Raw genomic sequence first — 27,261 nt, 5'->3', positions numbered from 1 at the left:
AGGAGCCTATCAGAGAGATAGATGGGCCAGACAACCAAGACTGCTTCCTACATGGACTATTCCACATCTCAGCACAAGAACAGCTGAGTATGTGCAGAAGTTGTTGAGAAGACACCAACCTAGGCTGTCTGCCCACTACAAAGGTGGCAAAGACCTGAGGCCACAAACATATGTGAGCAAGCCTGCAGCCAACTGCCAAATAGTGCAATGGCAAAAAGCAACAGGCCAACCTGCAGCAGGACACATGTTGTGAGATAGCTAAAGACCTAGGACAGCTGTAGAGTTTAGAAACAGAGCTATGCAGTAGTGGCAGCCAGCCAGCATACTGTACCTGGATAGATGAGGCCAAAGCCAAGACTGAAAGGACTGAGAACGAGCCTCAGCCATCAACTGGTTTAACGTAGGAGGTATCTGAATAACATGGAGAATCATCCTGGTAGAATCACAGCAGCAGAGTAGATATAAACCCCTTGCCAACAGCACTAAGACAAAAAAGATGCAGGAAAGTAGTCTGAAGACCAGAAAGGTTATGAGAACTGCCGGGCCATAGTGGACTGGTAGCAAACACTATGCCCATGCAGTGGAATATATGCTAACAACCTCTGGTCCCCACAGGTCATCACATGCTTTCACAAGACACAAAACAACCATTTTAAAAAGGAAAAATGTAGCAATCTTCATGAATCTTGGAGAAAAGAAGAGGTTGGGGAAAGTGCCAGAAGCTTAGTCTTTTTACACCTGGATATGCTGCTAGCTTTAGTTGCGGCATCCCTGTACACACCTCTGAATCAAAAGCTAGTTACATTTTTACAAGCACAAAGTCCTCTCATAGTATTACTCAGGATGTAGCACATGAAGCATTTGGGAACTGGCCATTGTTATTCGGCTAAAATTCCTGAAAGATGAGATTCTCCTTCATGTTTCTTGACCACCCCATGTCAGGACTGGTGTATATAGTACAGGTACGACTGAATATATACCCACTTCCATATTAGCAATTTCTCTTCAGCTCAGAAACTGACCTGCAAGGCTCTGCTAATGTTTATCAAAGAGGTGTCTTTGGACTCTGAAGAAAGGGCAATATTTTTTTTCAAATATAAATGGCCAAGCATAAGAAAGCTCCCATTTTGGGCAATGACAAACTTGGCATTTATGGTGTAGTTATGGTCTTATTTATGGAAATAGCTTCTATATTAAAGCCTCATTTCATCAAAGTGCTAAAGGGCATATGTAACTTGCAGTGAATGCAGGGTCTCTTGAACCCAATAATGTACTCACATCCTTAAAGCAATACAAGGACTAAAGAGCATTGTTTGAACACAGCCTTTTGGGGGAGGTCATATGCTTGACTGCACCATCCCTTTTATTCCACAAGTGAACAATTCCCATCCCTCTTCTGCTTTTTTGTTGTTGTTGTTGTAATGGCTACTTTATTTGATCAAATAAATGCTCAGTATTTCTCTGGGATTGTTGTAAATATGAAAAGAGGACAATTATGGTTTTGTTGGTAATGTGTTATGACACATGCTTCATCTATTATTGATGAAATGTGTAAATGATTGCCTACTGTCAATCTACCTTACTGTAAAATGTTAATATTAATTATTAAAAAAAAAAAGAATATTTTTGAAAGGTCACATTTGGGTCCTGAAACATTGGACTGTGGTGTGCATCCATTTGGCTTCCTTTGTGCACACATCCATGAGACATGACTGTGCACTATTTTCCAAGTGTCTCCTGAAATGAGAGTGACTGTTTTTGCTAGTTTTGGGTGTACAAACTATTCTAGCTCCCAAAACTTAAATATTCTTTCCACAGTCATCTGTAGGCATACGTCTGTAAAGAGGAGCACCTTCTGGCAGCAGTTTAAGCTCAGTTCTGCAGTGCTGTCAGCTCAATCCCAAAGTCCTCACAGCATCTCTAAAGTTTCCAGTGTCCGCATTCTACAGCGCTGACTCTCAAGACCAGTCATTTTGCTCTTACACCTTAAACCTCCCCATCCTTGCTCGTGAAAGATACATCCCCTGTCCCCAAAACTCTCCATTTCTGCCTACTTCCAGTACAAAAAGGAAGACAGCTAACTCTCATGTCAATGTGACATCCATTGATGTCCTCTTTACAGGAAGAGCTTTTCAAAGATGACCATCAACACACCAACGGTCCAATACACTGAGATGGACCATAACTCAAAATGTCCTTTAGGGAAAAAGTATGAAGAAAGCAAAGCATGGAGCCCCCTTTTTCTACTCTCCTTGCTTTCATTCTCATTGGTGTTTTAGACCTCCAGCCTCCCTGGTCCAGAGAACTATCCCTTAAACCTTTAACTAAACTAAACAGAACAGAAGGGTGTAAAAGCCAGATCTGCGGTGTGGAAGAATTTAAATCTATCTGAAATAGGGTGGATCCATCTGAAATTGGCCAGTGAATGTCATTTAGGATACCTGGAAAACTGTTCTTAAAAAACTGCTCTCAAATAATAATTTTTTTTTAACTTCTTTACGGTGATGGCAGGAGAAAAGCAGAACTCTCAGGCTTAATCATCCCTTCTCCATTGATTGCAGCATGCGTCACCGAGTGCAGGCATGTGGGAGGTGCAAGCAGCCTCACAATCAAACCCGCAGCCTTTCAGGATTCTAATAACACCTCAGGGGGGACGCTTGCTTTCTTTTCCTTTTCAAAATAAAAACAGGAAAGGAAATAAATACTTCTAACAATATAAACCAAGGGGGGAGGGAGGGGAAGCCCCAGGAGGAAAAAAAACAACACCCCACATTTTATGTTGTTTTTTTGTGCGTGACATCTGGTGGGTTTTTGTTTTTTTACATTGTTTGGTTCAGCAGCAGTTAAAGATAATAGGGCCCCCTGGTGACCCTGAGGAGATAGAGTAGGAATTTATGGACTTTGAAGCTATGGGGAAAAATGCTGGCTTGGTCCAGCCCTGAGTTTTGGTGCCACTTCTAGTTGCACCGATGCTGTGTCACCACTTCCATACCGCTTGCTGCCTCCCCACCACCTCTGTATCTGTCCGGTTCAGTCCCAGGGCACTAGCACCTTACCCAGCTAAAGCAACTTCCACCCAGTGTGTTAGGTAAATGGGGGTTCCTCACCAGAACTTTTCAGCTCTGCTGCTGCTCTCTGCAGCTTCACCACTGGTATCAGGACTGATGGTGTTTACATGCTTTCCCTTTCTCTATTCTCACCTCTATTCTTAGACACAGTGTTCAGGGCTTCAGGCTTTTAACCAAGAAAGACTTAATGTCACCTTTGTGAAACTAGATCCAACTTTATGGTTCAGTTTTGTCCTTGCATTATGGAGGGGTTCAATGGTACATTGGATCCTTAAACAGAGTCTTTGCTATATGGGATTTCTCCCCACACTTTATGGGATGGATCTGGCTTTGGCTCCTTTCAAATCCTGCAGAGCTCTAGGGTTTCTAAAGCCTGGATGTGCAGAGATACTGTCATGCAGCACTGAAAAATGGATGGAAGCTTGAACAATAGGAGGGCTAAATAACAAAGCTTGTTCAGATTAATCAAAATGTATGTAGTTTTTTAAGAACAAACAAAAATAAAAATGCGGGGGGGGGGGGGGGGGGAGTTTTTAAACCAGCTCCATTAGCTAAACTCTTCCTTTCTTTTAATCGGCTGGGGAAGGCTAAATATGTAGGCACCTCCTCTAGGTGCCAGACACTTTTTCATTGACAGCATTTACACCTCTGTTCTGAAAGGCAGGCCTTCCAAGAGTTTGTGCATAAACTGCCATGTGTAGTTTCTTTAATGGAATTTTTATTCTTCAAAGAGCTGACACAATAGACTGTAGCTGCTGATCAAGCACACAAACTCATATTTAAGGAAAAAAAGGCATTTTATTTGCTCAGTAATTCAAAATTATTCATATTTCAGTCTCGCGCATAAATCCCTCATAGTCCATAGACTTGACGGGATTGTAATGACTGTGGCAGCCCCAGCTATCAAGACCAACAGGAGTCATATAATAAAATGCCTATCAATATTATCTTCAGTACCAAGAAACCGATCTTTTGCCTTTCCTGAATAGATCTGAACTGAAGGTTTGGGAGATGCAGGTACTTGGCACCTTGGGACATGAGACAATACCTCCACCAGCCTGCACTGCATAAACAGTCAGTATTTTATGTTTCCTGTCTTGAGACTATCATGTGTATTTCCAGAATAGCCTGAAGAGGTGTTAGGCTTACGGCCTCATTGGCATTTATTATGAAGAGGTCTACAAGATGGGCACCATTTGAAAAGATACCTGTTGAATTGTAAATTCCTGTCTGAATTTGCTAGGGGTGCTTGCACTCTAATGTTCCAAACCAAGTGCCAGATGTGGACACAGGAAAGCTAAAGACAGAAGTACTGGCTATTTGCTATACCAGCTTTCCACATTGCTCAGGATCTCCAAGGGTCACTGTGTCTGATGACACCAGTATCATTTAGGAGAAACCCTCCCAGAGAGGGAGAAACATTCCTGGAGGAGAGGAGGAAACAATCAATTCAGTTACCTATGTTATATATTCTAGGCATATCATGAGACTGAACAGCTTCCACAGGAGATGTCTGTGTAATATTCTGAAAATAAAGTGGGAAGACAATGCTAAACACTGAAGTACTGGAGCATACAGAATCGACACACTTAGAAACCACTATCAAGAAGATGAGGTTGCAATGGATTGACCATGTCAGGAGAATGGGAAAAGACCATATTTTGTATGGTCAAGAATATTTTGTATAGTGAGATTCAGGACAGCTCTAGAAAGTGAGGTAGCTCTCTATGGTGGTATTACAATATCTACAAAAATTATATGAAGTCATTCAACATCAACATAGAATAGGATTTTGCACGCTCCTCCCAGCTTTCTATCTGGAGGGAGTATCTGGCACTAGGTGCAGCTCAACAAGAAGTGGCTTTGATCCAGAGGATGGAAGCAAAGTGAGAAAGAAAAAAGCACCATGCTGTAAAACTGGGACTCTAACTCAGACAACATCTGGATCTTACGGGTATCTATACACCTGATGGACCTCTGCTCTGACGCATGCTAATTAGCATGTGTCAGAGCAGACTTGATCAACTGAGTCTGCTGGAGTGTACTAATTAGTGTGCTACAACAGCCTCCACGTCATGTGTATTCAGCATCCGTGTTTCAAAATGGCAGCGGGGGAGCTTTAACTAAAGTTCATTGAATGAGCTTGAGTTAAAGAGCCCCTGCCACCATTTTGAAACACAGGGATGCTGAACACATGCGACACTAAGGGCACTTTAATTAGAGCCACTCTAATTAAAGCGCCCACCCCCACCCTAGAGCACTTGTTACAAGTTTCACAGGGTGTCTATACAAGTATAGGTGTGCAAAGTGGGCCCTATTCGATTCGGATTCAGATTTGGCCCAAATCAGGGACAGTGATTCGAACTGTTGATTCAGATCACTCTCCCTGATTTGATTTGGTTGAATCCGAATCTGACGATTCAATGCTGATTTGGAGAATCAGAGATTTGGCTATAGACACAGCTTTAGATGTTTTTTCTACATACCTTGAGGTACCAGGTGCAGCTTGTGATCTTTGCGATACTGGGGTGCATGGAGCATCCCACAGGAGTGCAGGGTGGAGGGGGTGGGGGGTCTCCATGTGCTTGGCGGCAAACCTGGAAATGGACTGGAAGTACTTCCGGTCCACTTCCGGGTCTGTTAGGAGCACGTGGGGGAGTCCCCCCTCCGGCTCAGTGATCGGCTGTGGGGGGGACCCCGGCTGCCTCCCCCAGACCCAGAAGGCACCAGTTGCTGAGCCAAGGGGGTGCTTCTGGTCCACTTCTGGGTCTGCTGCCAAGCATGCTTGGGACCTCCTGCACTCCTGTGGGATGCTCCATGGGCCCCAGCATCGCAGCATTCACGAGCTGCCTGCTACCTAGAAGTATGTAGAAAAAACATTTAAAGCTGTCTCTATGTCCGAATCTCTGAATCTTTCTGAATCTCTCTGAATCGATTCGGGGGGTTCCGATTCGATTCAGAGAGATTAAAGGGTCCTCTGATTTGATCTGGATCCAGAGATCCAGCCACCGAATCGGCCACTGAATCGGGCTGAATCAAATCAGGGACCGAAGCTTCGCACGGCCCTAGTAACAAGGTGTATTGCTCTCAAATTAGACTCGTCAGCCAGAAATGGATTCTTCAGGCACCTGACTAGACCTTCTATGCGTACACCATAATCTGGAGGATCAATGGTTGCCTACTATAGCAGAGCCTAGGGGAAAAGGGGTTTTAATGGAGGGGACTCTGACTGAGTCCTGGTTCAGACACAAATAACCTATGTGACAGTGGGCAAGTTATTTAATCTTTCTTACCTCTCTTTGTTTCATCTGTAAAGTGAGGAGGACATTTCCCTGTCTCGCTGGGGTGCTATGAGGATAAAATTCCATTAATGACTTTGAAGTACTCAGATACCCTGGTGACAAGCACCATCTAAGTACACAGATAAAATAAAAGCTTCATGGCCACTGTGAAACAGGAGAGTTATAGCAAGGTCACAGTAGTAAACCAGGGTTGTAAGATTAGCATTGGAGAACAGTGGGAAATCAGCCATTTATCCTTTCTGAACTAGCCCTCTGGTAGTCGCTGTAACCTAAAATCACATACCGCCCCAGAGTGACTGTTCCTTTTTTCTATTAGCTTTACATTTGGAAAGCTCACAATCCAGCAGTCAGATTCCAAATTATGTTTTTCTGAATGTGCTGCAGTTGGTGCTCCATTTACAATAGATACATTATTCTATTCTATTCTCCAGCCTGTGAGTAATACATTCTATTGGTATTAGTCATGTTTTAAATGCTTACCTTTCAAAACTGCATTGGATTCGATAGGCTAATCTTCCAATAGACATGCAGGAAGTTTTCATTGAGGGATGCAGTCCTCACAACAAATTACAACCTGCAGTTCTTTGTACTGCTACATTGAATTCTTTTGTTAGGGTGATGTTTGAAACCTTGAGTGGAGGGAATCAATAGCCACTTAAAGGTAGATTTCAAGTAAACAATAGGTTTCCAGCATTTTGTGAAATCCAAACAACACTACAACCACATTGGTTACCTGCTGTAAGATTCCCATTTCTGACCTTAGCTTCAAAGGTTTTTCTTCTTAGGGGTCTGAGCTCCAACACCTGTGTCAGCATACAAATGACTTGTTTCTCTTTTGGAAAATATATATATTTTTTGCCAGCTGGTATGAGGTGAATATAAGTTTTACTTTGAAGATATCGTACAGTGGCACTTGTAAAAAAGCAGTTTTCTCTACAGACTTGCTCACATTAGGAGATGGATTCTTAATCTGTGCCTTTATTCATGCTGTACTGTGTTTAGTGCCCTTTCCAACGACCCAAAAGTGGAGGGTTTTGACTGGTAAGTTGTTCCTTTCTTTTTGCCTTTAGACGTACAATAACTTTGAATATATGCAGTGATTGTAATCCAGCACTGCAGAGAGATGGGACAAAGAGAATGGTTATTCATATGGAATCAAGCTGCAGAACTTTATGACGCAGGACTGCTGCACCCTCCCTCAAGAGTAGTACTTTACATTCTTTACTAGAGACAGTTAGCAATTCTTTGACATTCTTTGATTTTCCAGAAAATGATGATTGGTCCCCATACTTACAGGGTTTTACTAAGACATCTGTTTCAATAATCTTCCAAAGGAATACAGTCAGTGGGATTCCATGTTGCCAAGACTGTGGGTCCGGGCCAACCAGCAATGAAGACCACCCTGCAGTCTGGAACCCCAGTGCCTTTTGGGTTTGCATTTCCAGAATGACACACTGCAAGATTTCAGTTCCATTACAATTTAAGGTTTGGGGCATTTTGTCCCAACTGGGGACATTAACAAATTTCCAAAGCTTAAAAATCATCATGGAATGGGCATTTTTATTTCCAGCTGCCTGTTCTTTATTACTATCTGCTGCTTACTACTCCTAACTCCTTACTTCTTACTCCATACCTGAAGAAGAATGTCTGGCATTCAAAATCTTGTCTAACTCTATCCCAACTATGCAATTGATCCAATAAAAAAAAAATACACCACCCAAAGAAATTTTTGCCCCTCTCATAATTCCTGACCCATTATGGTTACAGTATCACTCTAACACCGCATTACTACCACAGAAATAGATTAGAGACAAAAGAATGGCAAGTGCATCTGGCAACACTGGGATAACCTCATTTCCTGTTAATGTAGCAGAAAAGCTATTCTCAGAGCAGTGCAAGAGCAGGCCATGAGACTAAAATCAATCTTAAGTGTGGAAGGAGGAATCACTGTCTAATTCTTTGGCATGGGAAGGATTGCTATGTACCCTAGCTAATACAGGATAATGTTTTTAGATTGATATTCAGTAAGACTCAAAGTTCAATATGGGAGCCAGATGTCAACCTGGAAAAGCAAACTAACTACTCAACATCTGGTAGAAGTACATGCAAAATTGCCTCCTATAGTAAAAAAATACAGCCAGCACCAGAATGGTGAAAAGAACCCACTTGGGGGTCTATTTACTCTCAGTATCTGAGATTAAGATGGGGGTATTCTTGTTTACCTGTTAGTATTTCAAACACAATCATGAAGTCTGTATGAAACAAAATGCATTTTTACAATGATCATTGTTATTTTGGTATCTAGAGATCCCAACTTAGATCAGAGATCCATTGTGGTAGGTGCATTACAAATAGATAGTAAGAAACAGTCCCTGCTCCAAACAGCTTACAGTCAGGATAGACAAGACTGGAAAGAGAAGACAGTTACACAGGGGTATAATCATTTTTCCAACGTCACTCGGAAGAAGAACTTGACACACCACATTGTCCTGATTATTTGTTGACCTTTTTTCCCCCCTCAGAAATAACCATAAAAATTGCAGCCAACCATACCCCTTGCAGAAATACTGAATGTTGATTATTGTAATATTTTAGGGAAAAAGCAGTGTTTCCTAAAATTGAACGTGTAAAAGCAGAGATGACTTATAATCAGAACTTTATAGGTCTTCTTTTTTTTTTTTTTTTTTAAAAGCATGGATGGTATAATCTGTGACCCACCAGAAAGGCTGCTGACAGCAAGAAGAGAATTAATCCAAAGCACAGGGTACAGGGCTGATAGAAGCTTTTCTTCAGAGAGTTTCTTAAAATGGGTAGCAGCAGGTTTGCAGCTCTCTAAGAGCATGTCTGAAGGGTTGGGAAGCCCCACCTCCCTGTTCTACAATAAAGGAAAGTGTAATTAAAATAATCCTCCCCTTAGTATGCTGGTAACAGGCTCAAATGTGTCAGACAGTCGAGGCCTGATTCTCTCCCATCCTGTGCCTCGCATTGTCACTTATATTAGAGCTAGGGTGGAGTGTAAAATCAGATGGTTCTCTTTTATGTATGCTTTGGGCTGGTGTAAAAGGCATATGCCAGGAACAGGAGTAACAGAATATAGTCCTTATTGTTTTGCAACAAGGAAAATTTAGAATAGTTTAAATAAATCTGAGGGCTTTCATTTTTTAATTGTCTTGGGAAATCTGGAGTGCAGGATTTTGTATGCATATCCTGGATAGTGCCCCTGGTCACAGCTGGGGACGGGAGGACAAGAGGGTGAATGATTCTCCTTTTTAATGTAAAACAGTCCACACGTTTTCTAGCATGAGACTCCTATGCAAATGGTTCCTGTGCTGTTTAAACCATTTGGGCTCCTTCCTTATGCTGTTTCTAAGTTTGAAGAATGCCTGCTGGGTATAATTAATATTCCTCCTCCTACACTTACCATTACTCCTGACAGTAAAAATTAAAACATGAGCTTTTCTTCATTCAACCCCAGCCCACGGGAATTTGATTACACAGGAAAAGTTGCTAATAAAACGAAAGGTTTGTAGATCTGCATTCACCCAGGCAAGGTGTAGTTTTCATTCAGCTACCCTGATGGATAAAGGATCTCTCACCTCATTCTGATTGGATGCTTGGCAGTAGCACTGTTTAGCCCTGTTTGGAGAGAAGTGACAACAGACTGCACTGCTGAGCCAGCGTAGACTGTTGATTCAATTGCCTCTCTCGTGGTAGATGCCTGCAGTATTGTTGCAGTCTTCCTTGTACCAGTCGGTGTTGCTATGGGCACTGCTGCCTAGGGAGCAGAGAATAAGACAGGGAATAAAGAGAAGCTGTCCCAGAACCTTCAATAAGTAGCTTAGTTTTATGCTGCGTATTTTATCTTCTCCTGTAGAATAAAGTTTTATTCTTATTCTAAGCATTGTTGGCAGATGTGTTAATTCATGTATTTAAATAGACATTTAACAACCAGGGAGAAGCAGCCTCTAAATATAAATCATTATTCCAAACAGGCTATTTAACATCAGACTAATTCTTTTGCCTTATTAGAGTGTCATTTCATGCACATATCAATTTGGATTAGCAGGAGTAACTTTATAAAAACTTACAAAAGAAGAGAACTCAGGCATTTTATAGGCGTGTCAACCAATTTGTTATAGGTTTACCATTTTAGCCTCCTTTGACTTGTTCACTCATGACAGACAACAGATTTTTTTTTCCACCTTGCTTTGCAGCAGAAGGCCTAGAAAATGATCCATCAAACTGAAAGACTACCACTCAGCCCAGTGGCATCTGACCTACTGGTTCTCAATTCTATAGTTTGATCCTTTCTAGAACTGAAAAAAGGCATGTAGGAGGTTAACACTACCAGTTCAGAGGACTGCCTCTGCTTCTATACTGCATAGAAATGAGGACCATAATGGGTCTGTGTTGCTCAAGCCAGTTGTTCAGGGAAAAGGATGGAATTATTTATTGGAAATACTGAAGCTCCCTCCTCACACCCTATGGGAAAAGGGTGTTGCAGGCAAACATGCTTCACCCACTTCTTGGTCTTCAGTGCAACCAGTCTTGGAATGAGCAGCACAATGTCTTGGAAGGAAGGATGGATAAAGCTTAGCTGGTTATAACTCTATGCAGAACACAATGAACAATGTGAGACGCAACCAGAATGACAGACAGTCATCATCTGTTACACAGGTCCACAAGGAAGGGACTGACTTTGAACAGGAGCACTTTCAGGATGCAAGTTCAAGAAACCCTTTGTAGTTCAGATTTCGAGAGAAACTGACACACTCTTGCTTGCTGTCATCCCTTCAGGATCCGTCACCTGCTGTGGGCCTTCAAACCCAGAAGCTGCATCTAAACTTACTGTGGCTAAGGAAGTTGTGAAGGGGATTAAAGAGCAACTGCCACCTTTCACCAGAGGCTATGGAGGGTTTTCCAAATCATGGACTGTGGGCAAATCACCCGAATCACTTTAAGATTGAACTCAGTACGTTTATCAGATGGACAGCATGATGGGAGAGGGAGTTCTGGCTCAACAAAAGGTGGGTGTAATATGTGAAATCATGTATTAAAAAACCCTATGGTGGGGGAAGGAGGTAACTTTCTTGTAGTATGGTAGGTCTCTGGTAATCTTATTTTTCAGGATTTCTATTGATTATCTGCAGGGGCCAAGAAGGATTCCCCCTCTCCCTCCTCCCATGAACGTTACTAGCTTTACAGGGACAAAGGAGAAGGGAGGCTTACTCTCTGAAGTATTGGATATTCGTCAGAGCTAAGGCCGCAGGTTTTTGACTGGTGTGTACTAATGCTCCTGTCAGTACTTTGGAGTCACTGGCCGGAGTCTCTCTCTCTTTTGCTAAGAGTCAGACCAGTTTCCTTCATAACGCCGTTTAGCATTTTCTCCACAGATCAGATTGGCATCAACTGCAGGGCTTTTTACCTTCCTCTATAGTGGAGAGCATGGCCCTTTTCCTACAACCTTCTTAAGCATGTGTTAATCGACGACTGCCCTGTCACTGCAGTGGCAGGATATTGGCAGTGCCCTCCTCTCCTCTCTTCTACTTTTACTTATGGCATATTATAGGGTATTCTTGGTGTTTCAGGTACTGTGTCTCAGTTACATGCGATGGTTTGAAGGGGAAATATTGGAGGTAATCTGGTAAATGATGGCCCACGATCACAGTGCTGAACTCAATGCCTCAGCAGATCCCTTCTGGTCCTATGTTCCTAAAATCTTGAATGAGCCATCCTTTGTACCCACTACAGCTTTTTCATGGGCAGTTTTCAGTGCAGCTTTTTATGAGCAGCCTCAGAAGTAGCAGGAAAGAAGCTGATTGGTAGAGGCAAGTAGGAATTGCCACATTGGAATAGTCTGTCCTGCCCACTGCACCCAACAACAGTGGGCTGCACCAGTCATTTTGTAAGGTAAGAATCCATGCAGTAGTGGCAACAATAGGTCTCCCCATTGGCAGAAATCAGACTGCACTTGGAAGCCTGTAGGCTAGTATTCCCTCTGCAGTGCTTTCAGTTTTTACTGTCATAGTGCTGGATATTTTTCCCCAGCCATTTTCAACTGCAATCCCATTTTGACTCCTGCTTTGCTCTGAGCCTCAGTGATCACAGAGGACCAATTCTTCCACTATAAGCCTGCAGAACCAACTGCATGATCAAGTCACTGGAGATGAGTGAGGTAAATCGAGAAAGGCAGTCCACTTGGGAACTAGGTCTTGTGCATCATAACCAAGTGCCCTAGTCTATTCCTGAAAGCAAATGTGCACTGCATACACAGAACACCTTCTTTAAGGTCTGCAACTGGTCATTCCCCTACTCTCATCCATCATGGGTTTGATACCACCTCACTGGTCTTTCCTAGGTGAAAGTGCCAAGGGCCCTGGTGGCAGGAGTGACAAAATACAAATGCCCCAGTGCAGCAAGCTGATGTAACAAAACAGGAGGAAGCGCAGCTAGAGAAGGTGAAGGATTGACAGCCTTCTGGTTCATCTCCAGCCCCATTCTTTTATGTTGGCCAGGCTGCCCTGAGTCCTGTCACAAAAGACAGATGGGAAATTCCTTGCAGCAAGAAAGATCTGAATTTTGAAAGGAAGCTGGGTTCAGCAGAATCCCTGCTGCACTGAGCAGTGCCATGGGAGGAAGTGTGTGCAGATGCTGTGGTAGAAGCAGATACAGAGTTACTCACTTACCACTGCTACAACATTTGCAGAAGCTTCTGACTTAGAATCACTGTATTTCTACAGATGGGATTGTATTTATACCAGGCACACTTGGCTATGCAGAGAAAGGCTAACAGGACTTACAAGCAAATGGCAAACCCTGTAGAGGTTTTACAGGGGAGCTATTAAATCAACAATATTTCAGAAGGTCAGAGCATGATGGACCCAGTCAGTTCCCAAGAATTCAAGCTATTGGACTGTTTATCCATATGTATTAGCTTTCATCTTTGAGAAAGAATCCTGAAAGAAAGTAGCAAGATTGTGGAAAGGTAGAAGTGAGCAGCTTTGAAACACTCGCAGGGAAGTCAAGAAGCATCAAGAATTTTTATATGGAAGTTGAAGACCTGGAATTGTAAGAGATTCCCCAAATTTCATTTACAATTAACATTCCTCATAGCTGCCCCTGCTCTTGATAGTGTCGTTCTTCAGCTCTGTAGTATATCTGTCTTCAGGAGGAGAGTGGGGCCTGAGCAAATACTTTTTCTCCATTGACTTAATGCCAAATCCTGATCCCAGTGAAGTCAATGACACACAAACAAAACTTATTTAAAAATAAGTACTGCAATGGGGCCAGAATGTAGTTCTTAATGCAACATTTATAACACATTTCTTTGCTTTTCTGATGTTTATAGACTTCCCAAAGATATTATAAGAGTCACAAAATCCTGAAATAATGAAACAAAATATGCCTATGTAAATTGCTTTGAAATGTTCTCACAAATAAGCAGCTTAATAACTAAGAGAATGCAGGAAAAAACACATCTGGGCTCACTTGACTTCCACAAGGATTAGCGCATATCCTCCACTCCAGGAGAGCAGGGGCACAACCTGACTTCAGGTCACAACTGGACCCACAGTGGTGGGGGCAGACACAGGGCTCCATCCCTGTCCCCCCCTGCCCCCATCATTCTTAATGGGCAATTTGCTAGTTATTATATATAGATGTATGCCCTTTTTCATTTTTTAGATAAAGACATTTCTTCATGCGGTTTTCCATGCCCTTGATCTCATTGGTCTATACTCACTGCACCCTTTCCAGCTCTTAATATTATTTTGAGGTGGTATAAACCGTGTACACAGTGGCCAGGTACAGCTGCATCATTACTTTGGACCAGTTGCCATTCCTTATGCACCTTACCCAACTTGCTTTTCTGACTTTGGCATCACGTGAAGCCGTATATTATGACGATGCCCAGACCCCTCTCCATTTCATATAATTAACTTTGAACCCTGCAAGGTGTAAAAGCAGTTTGAATGTTTCCCTGTGATGTGCACTAATATGCAGGAGTCCTTGAATCTCATTTACTGTGAGGCGTGTCCATCCATCTAGCTCAGTAATGCTCAACTTCTGGTCAGCAGGTGTGATCCAGCACACAGAGTCATGATATCTAGCCTACAGGGCAGCAGGGGCAATTATCCATGCCACTGCTACTCCACTTTCAAATTTCCAGGCCCCACTGCAAGATGACATGCCACAGTGTGCCATACTGGGCTGGCATGTGAGGCTGTGGCCAGGACTGGGGTGGCAGGTCCAATCTGGCATGCATACATCATGGCCAATGGACCAAACTCGTGCAGTGAATCTAGCCTGTGGACTGCTCAGGGTTGCCAAGACAATTTTTTTAAACTCATGATCTGCAGACTTCTTATTAACAACCAAACTTTTTTACTGACACTTTACATATTGTAAAATTTAAAAATTGTCTTAGTTGGCAACCCTGCTCGATTGTAGCAATGGTTTTATACCATGCTGCACCCATCCCAAAGGTCTCCTACTCACTCCCAAATCTTGGTACCCCTGAATGCACCCCATAGCATGCTGCCCCCCAGCCCACCTTCCAGTCTTACACCCTGCCAGCTCCACCCTTGCCTTGGGTCTTGGCACAGACCCTCAAGGAAGGACTACTGTCTGCCTACCTGTCACTCCGCAGTGTTACAGACAGACAGGAGGTGCCCCAGGAGCAGCAGCAGCAGCACATGGCTGGGGGTTGGGGAAGGAGCCAGAGAGCCCTGAAAAGGGTTCCCTTTAGGGTGCTGCACTCCTGCTTGGACACTAGGTGGTACTGTTGAGCTCTGTGCTTCAACATTGCTTTCAGCTTCTTTTGCAACCACAGAGCTTCAATCAGCTCCATGTTTTTATGGAGCTGATTTTATGGAGGTGTTTTTGCTTCATGTTTTTACAGACAGCACATTTTAATGAAATTTAAGGACAGGCAATTTTAGCCTGGTTATTTACAAAGTGTCTGTGCATTTAGTAATAGTTGGAAACCCTGGTACCGACACTGAACCATTTATCCAGCATGCAGCCAGAACAGTTTGGGCACAAATGATCTAGCTCATTTAGGTCTCACTAAAGTTCCTTATTTAGAATATTCAGGGCCAGGGAGGACTGTACCTACCTTTTTGTTATGAAATATTGAGGTCCCTTCCTTATCTTTTGCCAGGATGAAAATTTATTATTTGCCTTTCATCTCCTAACCAGCTTTTGAGCTATAGAGATACTTGGCCTCCCACTGTCCCCTCTCAAAAGAGGTGTTTTAAGAGTGGATGGCTTCCCTCTTTACCCATCTCATTTGGTTAGAACAGATCATTAAACACCAAACTGGAGAACTGTCTTAGACCCCGGAATGTTCTAAGACATGTCTTGTAATAGCAAGTTATATAATGCTAATGAACCAGAGGCTCTTATATTTTTAGCATGACAAGAATAATTTTAATTGCAACCCTTCCCCTTCAATTAGCACCCCCTTTTAGAGCCAGGAACTCAAAATAAGTCACCAGAAATTACGCAGCAGAAGCAAACCAGAGAAAATTACCATTTTATGGTAGACTCTGTATTTAAGTCAGGAAGCATAGCTGTTATCTGCAATAAGACAGACACTTTACTGTATTCACCTGTCAAGTTCTATTGCTTGCTTTCTTGCATTTTATTTATTCTTTAAATGGTGCTATTCCCACAGTAATCCAGTTGCTATAAATTATCCATCTATAATGCATCACACTTTGCTGATGGGTGTTCAATAAAGGAGGCTAAAATTAAAGAATGGTGGGCTTCAGGTTTTTTCCTCCTTGACTAAATGGGGCAAGTACCTCTGAGATACCTAAATGCCTTTGCAGTGTATCACACTTCAAGATACACCCTTGTTAAAAATATGAGCACAATTGCTTGACCTCATTGTGGCCTAACAGGGAGGGTTTGGAGGAAAAACACAAAGTATATTGCCTTGACAATTCTAATTGTTCAAACTTTATTCTGTCTGCGTAGCTGCTAAGACCTAATCACACTCACAAAAAAGCCATTTCAATGGGTGTGCTGAATGTGGAGAAATACACAGCCAACAGTGAGGAACAATCATTTTCTTTTCATCCTTGTTAAATAAAGCCAAACAGAGTAAATTAAGTCTGGTTTTAATGAAATTTTTATAAGTATGTAAAGGTCGGTCTAAGCTAATGGAATACAATTTGTTTGAACTCTGTAGTCCTTTTTTAAAATTAATTTTTCATGATCCATTTCAATTTTTCTATTACTGGTAGGTTCATAGAATTCAATTGTCTGACTATGTTGATAGATTTAACCCTTGCAGCTCCTAATAGTTTGTAGGCAGTGTGTGTGTGTGTGTGGGGGGGGGGGTTGTGTGTTGCGGGGGGCCAGGGGGTGTTAGGTGGGAATAGATACTTATATTTTGGAAGATCTACTGGCATTATATCATTTCCTCCTACAACTGATTGCCATGAAACCCACAAAAATGATGGTCTCCCTCTTAAAGTGGATCCTATATAGACAGATGTACCTCCTGTTCTTTTGCAAACAGCAAAGCTGCCTCACTTATTCTGTAAATGTCAAGGTGCTAATTAATTTAAACTACAGTCAGCTGTGGACAAATCAAGGCATTTAGAAGAGAAAAAAGAGTCAACAGAAATACAGCAGTGCACACAGGACTGCAGGGTATGTTTTACATAGTCTGCTTGCAGTTTTTGAAAGAAGTGGTTGAAGTTTGTGTGATGTCTTACACAAAGAGGATCTGTGTCATACTGATAAGAAGAATTCAACTAGAAATAGAGAGGGCTTATTGTATCTTCTAGTTCAATGCTGTATACCTCTTCAAAGGCCCAGGACACCCAGTGACCAGCTTAATTGTACTAAATAGGGAAGGGGAAGGCCATGCTAAACCCCCAGAAAGCCACAGACTTCTGCTCCACAGCATTCCTCTTTAGCAACTGAAAGGAGTGTATGAATAAGACCAATAAGATATGCTAGGATATTCTGGACAAGATCTGTGTCTATGTTCTGCAGTAACAGCAAGGCTACCTTAAAGTGAGAAAGACCCAATCCCTCTTAATGTACCTGCACAATAAAGCCCATTTAGTAGCTTTGCAAGATCTAGGATGTTTCCAGCATTTGGCCTCTGGGTGTAGACTCTGCAATGACTTCATATGCATGAGTTGTCTCTCAGATTTCAGTAGGACTATTTATATGCATTAAATGTATCATCTTTGCAGAACTAGGAATTTATTCCTCTATTTCCTTATACTGTATCTAGCTCTTATATAGTTCTTGTCATCAACATAACTCAGAGGGGTTTACCAAAGAGGTCAGTATCATTATTCCCATTTTACAGATGAGGAGACTGAGGGACAGAGACAAAAAAGTAAACCCTGAATCTCTGTCCATTTTTACACCCATTAAGCCACATATTAGGCATCCCATTCTGAAAATTGGCATCAAGCAATCGCAGAACTTTCTTCACATTTCCTGTTGGCTGATGCTCTACCTTTACTTCAACCATGCCCTGCTCTAGCCATCTATGAGATTTTAGTCAACATTTTGTAATTATAATTTTTCTTGTTATATTTTAAGCCTCAGGACACAAATGTCACATAAGTCCTCTTTGTTTAGATGGTGTCCATTGACCATTTAATTACATAGTAATTACCATGTAGCGGTTGGGTAATTACATGGTAAGTACCATATCATTACATATGAATACTTCTGTCTTCTTAACCATGGTGAAAGTCACGTGGTAATTACTTTTGGATCTACTAAGTGCAATTGCACAATAATTTACTTCAGCCTGTAATTATCGAGTAGTTATATAGTATTTACAAGTGTGCCCTATAAATTACCATTTATAAAATGGGCAAGACAGAGGAAACCAGCAGAATGGCTGATGAAAGTTCCAACCCATACAATTATAGGGCAATAACCACAGAGGACAGCATTTTTTTGCCACACTGGTCTCTCTCTGAACCATATGCCCACAGGGAAAAAACAAAGACTAACAAAAACTCAAAACCCATATTCCCCAATGTAAAACTGATTTAACCAGCATGGAAAGCCCCTGGGCTTCTTAAGAATTCTGGACTAGTGTCAGACTTGACTCTGCACAAAGGAGCCATGAAGTTCATGTGAAATCTAAGGAAGCAAGTAAGTTTCTTGTTTCAAGTCTCAAATGACCAAAATTCAAAGTCAGCTGTATTGGCTAATGCAATTAGCTCTTACCTGTTTCATGGCTCACAGGAAGTACTGGGGAATATGGGTATTTAGAGGAGCAAGCAGAGTCAAAGACTAAGGCACTCAACATTTTGTCCACTGAATCCTAGAGGTAGCTAATAGCTCCTTTCCCCCTTTACAGGGATACACACCATGGAAACTGTGTCCCAGGTATGGCTGTGGGAAGACTTAGCTGAACAGCTCATTCACCAAAACATGCACTTTCTGGTGAGCCAAAAGTATTTGTGAGTTCAGGCTGCATCTGGCAAATCATTGTAACTGATTGCAGTTTTAATGGTGAGTTTCTTTATTCATCCTCTAAAATATCATTTTTCCCTCAAATTAAAAGACTCCCAAAGAATCCCAAAATCAATTAAATAAATGAGGCAGCAACAAAAAACTTCAACAGTAAGGCTCTGCCAAAGGCAGGTGAAACCACAACCAGTAGCGAAATGAGAAGAGGGTGGAAAAATGAAGACCCAGTGAGAACATCAACACAAAAAATATTGCACACTGCAGTGACACTCTTACTCACCAAAATGACTGCTTGTTAAATTTGGCTTTCATGGTGAGGTACTCCTTTATGATCTTTGTATTCTCCTACCATTGCCACATCTTGCAAAATTACTTCTCTTCCAGTATCTACTCTTTCAATAACTTGGAACAACTTTTCTTTTACTCAAGCCTCTTTCATCAACTCAGTTTCCTTCCTCCTTTCCGGGAAGGAGAGGGGGGGTGTCTCTCTTCCTCCCACCCCCACTTCTATCACATGATCCAAGCAGCCAATCTAGAACTGCCCCCACCCTCTATTTCCTCTTCCTTCTCTCACTTGCAGGCGAGTTTCTCAGCCCTATCACCATATTAGTTTCCTCTGTTGCAGCATTTTCCGTCTCCTCTTATAAGTCTTCCATTTTCCTGTGGAACCTTCTCTAGTTATCCATCCTTACTGATGCCCATGCTTCAGTAAAGTATATTCTGACTGCCCTGTCATCTAGCAGATCCCTTCTTAAGGGAGAACTTGTTTCACACTATTCATGGTAAAGTGCCTAACCACAGTGGGTAGGCAGGTGACCCAGCAGTGATTTGTTACTTTTGGTTGCTCATTTTTCTTAATGTAAAACAAAATCAAATGTGAGTGTGATACTTTCTTGATACCAGGAAGCAGGCAGCAGCAGCCGGGCTCTGTGCTTTGCTCCACTGCAGGAGCTGCTGCCTCCTGCAGGTGCCAGTTGAGGCCTGGGCACTGCTGCAAGGGGCAGGGGGCTGTGCACCCTGGTCCCTGGCCCTGTAGCTATGGAAGCTGGGGGCCCCTTCTGGTAAGGCTTGGGGGTGGGGGGGGACACCAGCAGGGCCAGGGAGCTGTGGGGGGGGGGGGCAGTGAGGGGCACTGGCAGGTCCAGGAGGCTGTGGGTGGGGAGTGAGGGGCACCAACAGGGCTTGGGGGGCTGTGGCTTGAGACCTGCATTCTGTGAGCTAAGGGGGCAGGGGGAGCTCTGATTTTCCAAGATAAAAACCCCCAAATCAAATACAAAATGTACAGGTATTTAGAATGTATTTTATTATAGTGATTGAGGCACTGGTAGGGTTCCAAATTGCTTTAAAATTGTAAATATATCAAGAAAACATTTGGTTTAACTGATACCTATATATATATAGTGGCCTTTCATTTTAATCACAGATTTGGGGCTTTTGCGATTTTTTTTTTTGTCAGGGAAAACCAGGATCCCATTGATGCACCAAATGTTTAGGGCATGTGCCTCCCAAAAGTAGTATGTTCTGCAGCTCTTGGCATGTAAAGACTGTAGCTAGAAGACGGTCAAGAAGTTCAACTACATCCAGACAATATAATACAGTTCATTGAAGGAGGGCTGTACTGCAAATGCCAGAAAGACTACAGAGATTAGATGCATAAAAAAGTCACAAAAGTACACCAAAGGCCAACAGTTGAGGTTCTTAGAAACTACATCTGCACTTCAGTCTCTGTGGAGCATAGATGTACTCAAGCTATCATTAAACTAACTAGGGCAGATACCAGTAGCAGTCTAACTAGAGTAGCTAAATGAATTCTTGCAGCCCTCACTGAGGTCTGTGCTGCCATAGCTGTTCTGCTACCACCTGACCTGGCTAGTTCAGTTATGTCAACATTGGGAAAGTACACACATGGACACTACTCATCATTTCTGGTTATAAGTTTACACAATTGTTTTACCTGATACACAGTGGGCGTGTCTATGCATGCATTTGATCCAAGATCAATTTACTTGCAAGTAAACTACTTTGAGTAAATGCTACCAGGAAGGCATCTTCATGTGCAGGGACATGGCAGCAGATTTTCTGCTCATAGCAGCAAATTGGTGCCGCTTCCTGTGCTCCTGCAATAAGCTCCTGCTGCCACCGGGGCAGCTCGAGGCTCTGGCTGCAGCTGCCAGCAGCTGGCAGCCATATTGAAAAGGCAGCCCTGCTCTCTGTTCCCTGGCCAGCCACTTCCCTGGCCAGGAGCAGCGTAAACAGAACAGCAACAGCATGTGGCAGGTTTCTCCTCACCGCCTCTACCTTCCTGTGCTATGGCTGCTCCAGATCCTGCCCCTAGCAGCAATGACTATTGCCCCAGACTTCTGCTGGCCACTGCACTGGCCTTGCTGGCCCACCATGCCAACTGCTGGCTGGCCTATGGCCATCTGGGCCCTCCTGGCTCCCCCACACACAGAGACTGGGTGGCCAGGCACAACATGCCATCCCAGGGTTGCCGCCGCAGCACAGCTACGGCCTGGACCCCATCCTGCTGGCTAGACCCCAGGAGAAATGCTGACAGTGGGCTGCTGGACACCACCACTGGGAATACCCTCACCCTCCTGGGTCTCTAGTGCCGCTGCCTCTGGGCCTGGTGGACCAGCCAGGACTGGTGGCTGTATGTCATACAGTGCACCTGGGATGACAAGCAGTGGCTGAAGGTGTTTTGGATGACCCAAATCATCTTTTCGGACCTCCTAGGGCAGCTCCAGCCACATTCCTGGTTCCATGCCCTGGGATTTCCCCAATGCATCAGGGCCCTGAATGGGACCCACATCCTCATCACCTGCTCACCCCACAGGAACCGCCCCTACTACAGCTGTGAATGCTGGCTGGGTGTGCCCATGACACCCACATGTTTCACAACTCTGTCCTGCCAGCCCTGGACCAACTGGACCCCCACCAGACCCACTTTAATTGGTACCTGGGCCAGACCCACACCCTGGTGGAGTGTGCCTTTGGCCATCTCAAGGATGCTGGTGCACCCTCACTGCCTGCTTTGAGTCGGCCAATGACAACTTCCCCTGGGTCATCATCACAGCCTTTGTGCTGCGTAACATCTGTGAGGCCCAGGGGGAGCTCTTCCCCAAGGCCTGGGTGGAGGAGGCATGGCAGGTGGAAGATTCTTGGCAGCAGGAGCACCAGATACAGTGGTAGCGACAGTGGTGGGCCTCCCCCCCCGCCCCCCCCCGCCCCCCCAGTGAGGCCCCAGGACCAGGGCATTGCATGCGAGGCACTGGCTGACCACCTCCCCCTGCACTCCCCACTGTAGCCCACCTGAGGAGCCTCCCACAGACCCCCCCATACTCCCTGCATGCACCCCTAACACCATGCTCACTGCAAACACATCTCAGAAGAACAAGAGTTTTTTTATTCTCTTCACATCAAGCAGACTGCCCCCCTCCCTTCCTTCCCAACAAAGAGACTCCCCCTCCTGGTCAACAACAGAGCCCCACCACCACCCACCTCACCAACCAACATAAAACACCCTCTTCTCTGTGCAAACTATTTACAATGTGGTTTGTGTGCTGTCTCAGGATGTGGAGCTGTTGGGTGGGGATGCCTAGGGGGCAGAGCCTGGGGACAGACAGCCAGCATCCTGGCCTCTGGCTGTTCCCCTATGGGTGTGCATGCTGTGGTGAGCCTGGCAGGTGAGGGGCTTGCCCAGGAGTGACATTGGCCAGTGGTCCCTGGGGACAGGCAGCTCCATCTCCAGTAGCAAGTATCTAGGGCCAGCAGGGCTGGCATGTGGTCCTGGCCCCACTGCAGGCAGTTCCAGCTCCATGCCCATGTGAAGACAGGGTGAATGGTGAGCCTGGGCCCAGATGAGGGACTGGGTGGCAGGGAACCTGGGGAAAGGTCCAGGGCAGGGGCTCCTGGCTGGTGGAGGAAGTGCTGGACCTTATCCAGGCCCATGGGGAAGCCTGCTGCTGGGTGGCAGGTGGCTGCCAGAGGCAGGTGGGATGAGGGTCAGGGGCCAGGCCGTGAAGGTAACTGCCAGGGCCAGGATGGTGTCCAGCACCCACTGGTCATCATCTATGGCCTGCACTGTCCTGGCCAGACTGCAGTCTGCTCTTGCAGGGCCTTCACCTACTCGTGCTGCAGGGCCAGGAGCTGTGCCCATAATTCCCAGTCTACCCCATCCTGTGCCTCCTCATACTGGGCCCATGCCTCTTTGTGCCAGTGCTGTGTGACCTTGTGGGCCACATCCTCCACCCACCACCTGTCCTGGTGGACCACATCCTCCCCCCCGCCAGGTCCATGCATCTACCAGACGGTCCTCTGACACTGTCACCAGCAGTCCCTGAGGATGGTGTGGTCCTGGGTCCTCCTTCTACGGAGGGGGTGCATCCTCTGGGCCCTGGCTATAGGCAGCGGTGACCCGGAGCCCACTTCCCAGCTCTCAACTGCAGCTTCTCTCCTGTGTGCAGCTACAGGGCCTGCAGAGCCATGAGAAAGAAACTGTTTGTGAGAGTTTGCAACATTTCTGAGATAAGATGCTCTGTACCAGGGGCCGTGTGCTGCCTGGCCTCAGATTGTGGGTTGGGTGTGCACAGGTGCCCAGGGACTATGGTGAGTCAGGTGGACAGGCCTAGGCCTAGGCCCAGGCAGCTGCCAGCCGAACCTCCCATCCTTGCTTGCCCCTTAGGGGCAGGTAGGCTGCTGGGGGCTGGCCACAGGCAGCCTGCCTCCCCCACCCCACTCATAGGGCAGAGCAAAACAGGCCAGGCTCCTGGAAGTACTAGCTGCTGCAGCTGAAGACCCCACTGCCCCCCACCTCCCCTTGCAAGCCAGTTGCTCTCCTGTGCTGCCATCAAGCCCACAGTATCTGGTCTTAGGGGGTGTGGGGCTCCCAGATGACTGGGGTGAGGTGCCCCCACCATCTCCACAGGTGGCCTCTCTGTGGAGGCACCCCAGGGCCAGTCCCACCCATGCCGGTGCTGTACTGCAAGTGTGCCCCTGCTGTACATGACCCAGGTGCTGCACAAGGAGTTGTTTTCATGGACTGAGGAGTGCCTGACCAAATATGCCATGCTGCTGCTGATCACCATCATGCCCTGGATGCATCTGCACAACTGGACCAGGACCCTGAGTTTGACAGTGCAGGGGGCAAGCCCAGGCTGCCCTGCAACCTCTGCCACCACCTGGAGGGCTACCTGTGGCTGCACTACATGTCCCTGCCTCCTGCAGCTGAGGAGGACATTGCTACTGGCATTTATATGTTCCTCAGCATGTGGGAGGCCCATGCCCACCTAGCTGCAGGGGCACAGGCTGCTCAGTAAAGGTTTGTACTATCTCCTGCCTTCCTGTGTGTTGTGGGGGGGAACCCAGGGGCCAGGGGAATGCAGGCAGGTTAGGCAGAGGGGGGGGTGGGGGGAAGTGGCAGGGGCCAGGGGCAAGGGCAGGGGCAGGGAGGGACCTTCCCCCAGTGTGGGGCTTACTATGTAGCCAGGGCTGGTGTGGCTAGGAGGCTCTGCTTGGTCCCAGCTGGTGGCAATGGTGTGCAGCTCCAGGCAGATGCTTTGGATGGCCGGGCATGGTGTATGAGCACCTGGGCAGGCCCCCACTCCACTGGGTTGGAGCTGGTGCTGCTAGTTGGCAGCAGTGACATGGCTAGCTGCACCTCATGGCTGGGGGTGAGGCTGCAGAGCTGTCAGGCAGGCACTAGCTCATACTCCCCAAGTTGCTGGTGGAGACTGCAGGCAAGGAGCTCAGTGGGATGGGCTGCTGGCACCCCAAGGGGCCCTCCCCCAGTGACATGTCACCGTGGGTGCCAGGCCAGGGCAGGGGCTTGGGCAGGCTGCCCATGCTGTTTCCTAGTTTCATAATTGTTAGGGTCAGAAGGGGCCACAATAGATCATCATGTCCGACCCCTTGCCCTGGGCAGGAAAGAGCACTGGGGTCATGTGGCCCCAACCAGGTGCTTGTCTAGTCTCCTCTTAAAGACCCCCAAGGTAGGGGAGAGCACCACCTCCCTTTGAAGCCCATTCCAGATTGTAGCAACCCTTTCCATAAAGAAGTTCTTCCTGATGTCCAACTTAAATCTTCTCTCTGTCAGTTTGTGGCCATTATTCCTGGTTATTCCAAGGGGTGCCCTGGTAAGCAGAGCACATCCCATTTCTTGCTGCCTTCTCCCCCCCAATTAATTTGTAAATGGCCACAAGATCCCCTCTCAGCCTTCTCTTGCGGAACCTGAAGAGATCCAGGTCCCTCAGTCTCTCCTCGTAGGGCCTTACCTGAAGGCCCCTAACCATATGAGACGCCCTCCTCTGGACCCTCTCAAGGTTATCCACATCCTTCTTGAAGTACAGTGCCCAGAACTGGATGCAGTACTCCAACTGCAGCTTGACCAGTGCTGCAAAGAGGGGAAGTATCACCTCCCTGGACCTTTTCGTGATGCACCTGCTAATGCATGATAGAGTGCGGTTAGCTTTACTAATGACTTCATCACACTGATGGCTCATATTCATCTTGAAGTCAACTATGACTCCGAGATCTCTTTCTGCTGTTGTGCTGCTGAGAAGGTCCTCCCTTGGCCTAGAGGTGTGTTGGTGATTCCTTCTCGCTAAATGCAGCACTTTGCACTTGTCTAGTTGAACTGCATCCTATTCTTTTCTGCCCACTTTTCCAACAAATCCAGGTGGACCTGGACAGGATCCTTTCCCACAAGTATGTTTACACCATAATTTTGTGTCATCCATGAATTCGGACAGAGTGCTCTCCATTATCTCATCCAAGTCAGTGATGAAGACATTGAATAGCACAGGTCCAAGGACTGAGCCTTGGAGGGCCCTACTGCCCACATCCTTCCAGGTCAATACTGACCCATCCACCACCACTCTCTGGGTGCGACCCTGAAGCCAATTTGCCACCCACCTGACTGTGTAATCATCTATGTTACAGCCGCTCAGCATGTTTATGAGAATAGGATGAGGTACCGTATCAAAGGCCTTCTTAAAATCCAAGTAGATGACATCTACCTCGACTCCTGCATCTGAGCATTTTGTGACCTGGTCATAAAAAGAAACAAAGTTAGTCAGGCAGGATCTAGCTGCTGTGAACCTGTTTTGGTTCCCCTTCAGTATTATTTTTCCTGCTGGTCCCCCATAAATGTGATCCTTGATAATTTTTTCAAAGGTTTTCCCAAGGATAGAGGTGAGACTAACCAGCCTATAATTAACCAGATTTTCCTTCCTCCCCTTCTTGAAAATAGGGACCACACTGGCCCTTTTCCAGTCTTCTGGGACCTGACCTGAGCACCATGAGTGCTCGAACAGCCATGCCAGCAGCTCTGCTATGACACTGGCCAATTCCTTCAGCACCCTTGGACGAAGATCATCTGGGACTGCCGACTTAAACACATTCAGTCCCTCCAAGTGTCCCTTTACTAGGTTGGGGCTGATCGTTGGTGGGCTGGTGTCCCTCCTGTGCCTATCTATAATGCAATTGGGAGATTTGTCTTGATCCGAGTACAGAAATAGAGGCAAAATACTCATTGAAGAGTTCAGCCTTGTCCCTCCTATCTGTCACCAATCGCCCTAGCCTGTCCTGTAGTGGTCCTATATTACCCTGTGCCTTGTTTTTGCTCCCCATATACCTGAAGGACTTTTTGTTGTCTTTAATTTTTGTTGCTGCAATCTGGGTCCTGAGGCACAAGGATCTCTGTCAGTTGCTTCATAAAGGGCAGGGATTTATGGGCACTCCTGACTGATGATTGTGGTCAGTGATGGTGACCCACTATGCCCACAAGGCCTTGACTTTTATACAGCACTGACACCCATGCTCCTGCATCTGGCCGGACAGCCCCTCATACACATGGGCATTGAAGCACCCACCCCATGAGACCTGGCTCTGCACCTCTGCCTTGCCCCACAGTGCCACAAAGTTGCTAGTCTCTTCCTGTGACCAGTTGGGGCCCTGGGAGGTGGGCACTGGCGTGGGCGATAAAGCCATCAGGGGTCCTGTGCAGGCTCTCCAAGCCTCCACGTGGCTGTCCCTGTGCTGCTGGGCCTGGTCAGCTGCCTGCAGTGCCCAGTGCAGAGGTATGGCACAGGACTTGCAGCCGTGTAGTGAGGCAATGCCCCACAGCACCTGCAGGCTCTGGGCAGGCTGCTGGGGGTGGTCCGCAGGCAGCTGGAGCTGGGCCCGGTGGCCGGGAGCTGCCTGCAGTTGGGCCTTGGTGCTGACAGGCCTGGCAGGAGACTGGAGCAGCCTTAAGGCCTGAACGATGTGGGCGTGACAGCTGCGTGGCACTTCAGTGTCAGGCATCAGTGCTGAGGTGTGGGCAGGCTGGTGCAGCTAGCCTGTGGCCTGCCCAGGGGGACACAGGGGCCTAAAGTGGCCTCAGGCACCCTGCACATGCATCCCAAGGCCCAAAATGCCTGCAGGCTTTT

At 45.8% G+C, this 27,261-nt stretch overlaps 2 long non-coding RNA genes across 3 annotated transcripts in view; both read right to left on the bottom strand.

Moving 5' to 3' along the window:
• Positions 1-5,573: 5,573 nt before the first annotated feature.
• Positions 5,574-19,338, bottom strand: LOC109284252 (uncharacterized). 2 transcript variants are annotated; one of them, XR_009462043.1, is made up of 4 exons: positions 19,113-19,338; positions 9,967-10,145; positions 6,851-7,483; positions 5,574-6,416 (listed from the first exon to the last, which is right to left on the bottom strand). It is a non-coding gene; the product is annotated as an uncharacterized LOC109284252 (long non-coding RNA). The 2 variants fall into 2 exon arrangements; XR_002091630.2 differs by having other exon boundaries at positions 5,574-7,483.
• Positions 19,339-22,217: 2,879 nt separating this feature from the next.
• The window catches only part of LOC132250364 (uncharacterized), a 78,199-nt gene continuing 73,155 nt past the window's right edge, over positions 22,218-27,261 (bottom strand). Inside the window, exons 2-3 of the long non-coding RNA XR_009462042.1 lie at positions 25,745-25,878; positions 22,218-23,307 (exon numbers count right to left, since the gene is read on the bottom strand). This is a non-coding gene — a long non-coding RNA (uncharacterized LOC132250364). The remainder of the gene's footprint in view (positions 23,308-25,744; positions 25,879-27,261) is intronic.

Source organism: Alligator mississippiensis, chromosome 4 (assembly GCF_030867095.1).
Source record: "Alligator mississippiensis isolate rAllMis1 chromosome 4, rAllMis1, whole genome shotgun sequence".
Lineage (NCBI taxonomy): Eukaryota > Metazoa > Chordata > Crocodylia > Alligatoridae > Alligator > Alligator mississippiensis.
This window is presented reverse-complemented; position numbering and strand designations above follow the sequence as displayed.